Below are 6362 nucleotides of genomic sequence, written 5' to 3' on the forward strand. Positions count from 1 at the left end.
TCTCTCTCTCTCTCTCTCTCTCTCTCTCTCTCTCTCTCTCTCTCTCTCAAATAGACATTAAAAAATAAATAAAAATAAAATAAAACATCTCAATGCCCAGGGCATACCCCAGAACAATGAAATCAGAATGTCTGAGGGTAAGACTTGGGCTTCAGTAAGTTTTAAAGCTCCCCTCACCCCGGGTGATTCTAATAGTGTAGCCATGTAGCCGAGGTTGAAAGCCTAAAGGTTTGATCACGAGATCTCAAGCTCCAGTAGCCTGCACAAGGAAAGTTGGACTAGAGGGTATAACTCTCAGATCCCTCACTCTGCAAAAGGTGGTGAATGATGGTCCCCAGCCCCACACTAAAATCAATGGCAGGTCCCCCTGTCATATTCACTCTGGGCCAGGGGATCATATGAAAGGGGCACTGGTGGTAATGACCCCAACCTGAGAAATACTGAGGCTGATACTCCTGTCGCCATTGACTCTTCCCAGGCACTTTGCCCCTGATATTGAGCCTCCAGTGTGTTTCCATAGCTGTCTTCAAACTCCACCCACACACTCCATACCCTCTATCCCCAAGTAGCAAGGAGGAAATGAGAAAGCTAGTTTTATATAGATGCAGACATACATATTCCCAAGTATGTTGGGAATGTTTGAACCATGTTATGGGGTGACTACTGCTACCCAACCCTTGAAGAATACATCATGGAAATACTGTACTTAGAATAACACAATATCACCAAGGGCCTCTCTGACCTGTGCAAATACAGTCTTTAACAGAAATGATCAAAAACAGATGTTTCATATCTAGAATGTTTTCTCACAGAGAGTGTCAATAGAAATATTTTAGCTGTTCAGATACATCCAAATAAAATATTTGGTCTTGAAACATTCTATTTTAAAAGTCAGTGAATTGTGACTTCATGACAACAGAAAAAGCACAAATCAGGGATCTGTTTTATCTTCCATTTCTCGTCTTCAGGCAAGCAAAGGTGAACTGTGAAAAGTGATGAAACTCTGAATTCTAGTGATTCAGGGATGATTTTTAAAATATATGCATCCCTCATGCAATAAAATTGAGAAATGCCAGTGACATGTACTCTTAAAACCTGCTTGGTGGCTCCTTTCACGTTGATTTGCATTATAAAACTAGAAGTGGCTTTTGATTAGAAAAAATTTATTCTGAGGATATAATAAAATTATGCATATAGCCAAATTTTAAAGTCGCATCTTCAGAGATAAATGTGTCACTCTAGTGAGACATAATATTACCCAAATCTCAATATTATTAATAAGGTGTATTAAACACCAGAGAAAAACATGAAAAGTGAAAATACGCTACAACAATGCTTCTCAAATTTTAATTTGCATGAGAATCAACTGGGGATCTTGTTAATTCTGATTCTGGTAGGGCCCAAGATTCTGCATTTCTAACAAGCTCTCAGAGGATGCTAATGCTGCCAGTCTGTAGAACAGGATCTTTGAAAGCCTGATTTCCTCCTCCATTAATTATACCCACTCCAAAGGCAGCAATTCCTAAAGCTTTAGTTTTCCACTAACATTTTCACCAGCATTGAACAGTATTGACAGTTACAACTTTATCAGGATTATCACCCCTCCAATTTTTATTTAATTTCTTAGGGGGTCTCTTTGCATGCAAATTTTTTCTTACCACCACTTTTATACTTGATTGTACAGCCTATTAAAAAATGCCTAAAGATCACCAACTCATTATTAATTAGCAAGGACTTCTCTCCAGTGCCTTATAGGAAGTGTACTAGTGAGACAATTTCCTAATATTTATTTATTTATTTATTTATTTATTTATTTATTTATTTTTTAATGTTTATTTATTTTTGAGACAGAGAGAGACAGAGCATGAATGGGGGAGGGGCAGAAAGAGAGGGAGACACAGAATCGGAAGCAGGCTCCAGGCTCTGAGCCATCAGCCCAGAGCCTGACGCGGGGCTCGAACTCACAAACCGTGAGATCGTGACCTGAGCTGAAGTCGGACGCTCAACCGACTGAGCCACCCAGGCGCCCCGACAATTTCCTAATATTTAGCAATGATCACCCATAGCACCTCCAGTTGACTGAATACTTACTATTTGTCAGACATAGTGGTAAGTGATTTAACTCATCTTAATTGTTATAAGAACTCAACGAAGAAGATATTTTCTTTAGCGAACAGTTATACAATGCTTGCTACGTGTCAGGATTTGTTCTAAGAGCTCTACAAATATTCACTCACTCAATCCTCATACACTGTATAAGGTTGGTGCTATTATTATATTCATTGCACAGATGAGGAAGTGAACATAAAAAAAAGCTAAGTAACTCGTCCCAAATTAGTTAGAAGGAGGTGGTTTGATTAGAACCTAAGCAGTCTAGCTCCTCCTCATCCTCCTGTTTCAGAGGAGGAAACAGGTGACCAACCCAAAAGTTAGCTACTTATAAGAGGAGGAGACAGAGGTCAAAGCAAAGTCTGTGGACTCCCTGTGACCCCCAGTCTCTGACCACTCCCCATTGTCTCTCTAAATTGGTAAGAAGTGCTGCTATTGAACATTTGATTCTCATTGAGTCAATATGATCTCATATCATTCGATTTGTTTGTTAACAGATCATTTCTGTCTTCCTTAAAGACTGTTAGAATGATTTTACCTGCCTAAAATGTGGTTCTAGATATTAGATCATATCTGAAGTTTAAATATGACATACTAATGCATACAGTTATAGAGGGAGCAGAAAGTTACATGAACAAATAATCCATTGGCAGCAGCAGAAACAAAATTGTCTCATGAGATCCCTAAATTCCATCTGTTCAGTGGATTGTGACTCTTACAGCAAACTGTAATAATTTAATCAAACTACCAAGTATCTTAAACATATTTAGTTAAAACCAGGGATATTTCCAATTTTATGATGTACAAATTAGGAAATATCTATTCAGTGATTAATTGGATGTTAACTTCTCTCTTTTAGAAAGCATATAGTTGGGTCTTTTTTTTTTTTTTAATTTTTTTTCCGACGTTTTTTATTTATTTTTGGGACAGAGAGAGACAGAGCATGAACGGGCGAGGGGCAGAGAGAGAGGGAGACACAGAATCGGAAACAGGCTCCAGGCTCCGAGCCATCAGCCCAGAGCCTGACGCAGGGCTCGAACTCCCGGACCGCGAGATCGTGACCTGGCTGAAGTCGGACGCTTAACCGGCTGCGCCACCCAGGCGCCCCAGTTGAGTCTTGCTTTTAAAAAAATCTAGCCCAATAGTTCCATGCCTTTTGATTGGAGCATATAACCCATCTACAATCAGTGTACTTATTGATATGGTTGGATTTAGGTCTACATTTTGCTATTTGTTTTCTATTTATCCCATCATCTGTTTCTCCTTTTCTCTCTTCATACAAGTTAATCAAATATAGTTGAGTATTCCATTTAGATTTCTCTACTTTTAAGATGTATGTCTTTGTCAATAGATGAATGGATAAAGGTGTACTATATATATGTATATGTATATATGTGTATATATATATGTATACACATATACATACATACACACATAAATATAATGGAATATTACTCAGCCATGAAAAATGAGATCTGGGGCTCCTGGGTGGCCCTCAGTCTGTTGATTCTTGATTTTTGCTCAGGATCCCAGGATTGTGGGATTGAGCCTTGCAGCAGGCTCCACACTCAGCATGTTAATATTCTCTCTCTCTCTCCCTCTGCCCCTCTCCCCTAATTGTGTGCACTCTCGCTCTCTCTGTCTCTCTCTCTCCCCCTCTCTAAAATAAAAAATAAAAATAAAAATAAATGAATGAGATCTGGCCATTTGCAATAACATGGATGGAGCTAGAGGGTATAATGCTAGGTGAAATTTAGTCAGACAGAGAAAGACAAATACCATATGATTTTATTCATATATGGAATTCAAGAAACAAAATTAATGAACAAACAAAGAGAAAACAAACAAAAAAAGACAAATGCAGAGAACAAACTGGTGTTTGCCAGAGGGGAGGTTGTGGGGGGGATGGGTGAAATAGATAAAGGGGATTAAAAGGCACAAACTTGCAGTTACAAAATAAATAAGTCACAAAGATGAAAAACACAGCATAGGGAATGTAGTCAGTAAGATTGTAATTGCACAACTGTAAGATTATAACATTGTTTGGTGACAGATGGTGACTACATTTACAAGGAGCACTGAGCAATGCACAGAACTGTTGAATCGTTATGTTGTATACCTGAAACTAATATAACAGTATGTTAATTATATTTCAATAAAAAAGACATATCTCTTTGGTAACTTTTTATTGGTTGCTCTAAGGATTACAATCTGCATCTTAATTTATCACAATCTATTTAGAGTTAATACTGTAACACTTCCCTCAAAATATTAGGGTTTGTAACAGTAACATTCCATTTATGCCACTCCAACCCTTGTGCTAATATTATTACATATTTTACATTTATGTAGACTATAACCTCACAATACAATGTTATACATTTTTGTTTTAGACAATCAGTTGTCATTTAAATAAATTAAGGGAAGAATAAGTAGTCTTTTATAGCTATCCAAATATTTACTATTTCCAGCGTTTGCCCTTTGTTCCCATCGATTCAAACTCCTATTTGATGCTGCCTCACATCAGCCGGAAAAACTTCCTTTCGTATTTCTCGTAGAATGAGGCTGTTAATGACAAATTCTCTCAGCTCTTGTTAATCTAAAAGTGTCTGGGTTGACAGTTTTTATTTTCTTCTAGCACTTTAAAGATGTTATTGCATTGTCTTCTGGCCTCCATTATTTTTCCTGATCAGAAGTAAGCTGTCATTTGTGTTGTTTTTCTCCAATATGTCTTCTTTCGGTTGCTGATTTCAAGATGTTCTCTTTATCTTTAGTTTTCAGCAGTGTGATTATGATGTTACTAGATGAAGTTTCCCTTGTATCTGTCTGCTTCAAGTTTGCGGAGATTCTTAGATATCCAAGTTGACATTTTTCACCATTATTTCTTTAAATATATACATATTTTTCTGTCGCATTTTCTATCTGGTCTCCTTCTGATCCTCCAATCCCACATATATTAGATCCCTTGATATTGCTCTATAGGTCACTGAAACTCTTTTTGTTTTTTTCTATCTTTTTTTTTCTTTCTGTTCTTCAGATTTGATTTTTTCTATTAATCTGTCTTCAAGTTTATTGACCTTTTTTTCTATTACTTCCAAAATGCTATTAAGTATTTTCTTCATTTCTGATTTCATTTCCAGATCTAGAATTCTCATTTGGTTCCTTATTTATTGTGTCAGTTTCTTTGCTGGTATTTCCCATCTATTCAATCATTATGACACCTTTTCCTTTGAGTCCTTGAACATATTTATAATAGCTGAAGCAGAGTCTTTGTCTGCTAATTCCAATATTTAATTCCAGAGTTGATTTCTACTGATCACTTCTCCTTTTAGTTTTAGATCACATTTTCTTATTTCTTTGCATTGTGCCTGTTATTACTTTATTGGAGCTTAGTGGAGAAGCCTGGAGGAACACTGCTGGAGGAAGGACACTTCTCTTCCTGGTTCTGACATGCTGCATTATTTTCACTTGCTTCTGTTGCAGAGTTCATCAGTATGTGTGTGGGCAGGAACATTCAGTGGTGCACTGCTCTGAGTCTGTGCCCAGAGCTCATAGTCTTTTGGTGACCTGGCAGTCCTTTCCCAGACCTAATGACCACCACGCAGTGGCCATCTGATGTGGACAATAGCACATTTCAGGCCTTATACTGGATACTCAAATTTCCTTTGTGCAACTGCCTACCAGCCTCATTTTGCCTACATCCCAGAGAACTGGTTCCTGTTGCCCTCCTGCCTCAGACCTTGCAGTGGCAGTGTTGCTCTAACTCTGCCTTGCCTTGCCTGCACCCCAGAGAATTGTTTCCTAGGGTCCCCCAAACATGCACATTACCCACCCCAGGCTGCACCACTCTACCAGCAAGCAGGCTCCTAACACCCTGACTCCCTCTGGACACACTGGCCAGTATCGCTTGCCTAGGTACTGGGAAGCTGTTTCCTATTGCCTGCTGATGTGGACCAGCTCTAGATTGAGTGACCAGTGAACTTCTCTGTCACGCACTGCATTATATCCACACCTTCTCCAAAGAGGTCTGAACCCTAGTCTTGAGAGGGAAGCCCCTTCCAAGTTTGTTCTTCCTTGACTACTCTCCCTCAGCCCCAGAGTGCCATTTTGAGTTCTCTGTATATGTTGATGTTTTTAATTTTTTTAACTTTGAGTTCTCTTTACATCTTTCAATAATCACTCTTTTATCATAATTTAATAATTCTTTATATTAAACTTCTCTTGTTTAAATTACTCTATGTGGTTTCTGTTTT

This window comes from Herpailurus yagouaroundi, unplaced genomic scaffold (assembly GCF_014898765.1).
Source record: "Herpailurus yagouaroundi ecotype Mexico unplaced genomic scaffold, PumYag 159, whole genome shotgun sequence".
Classification (NCBI taxonomy): domain Eukaryota; kingdom Metazoa; phylum Chordata; class Mammalia; order Carnivora; family Felidae; genus Herpailurus; species Herpailurus yagouaroundi.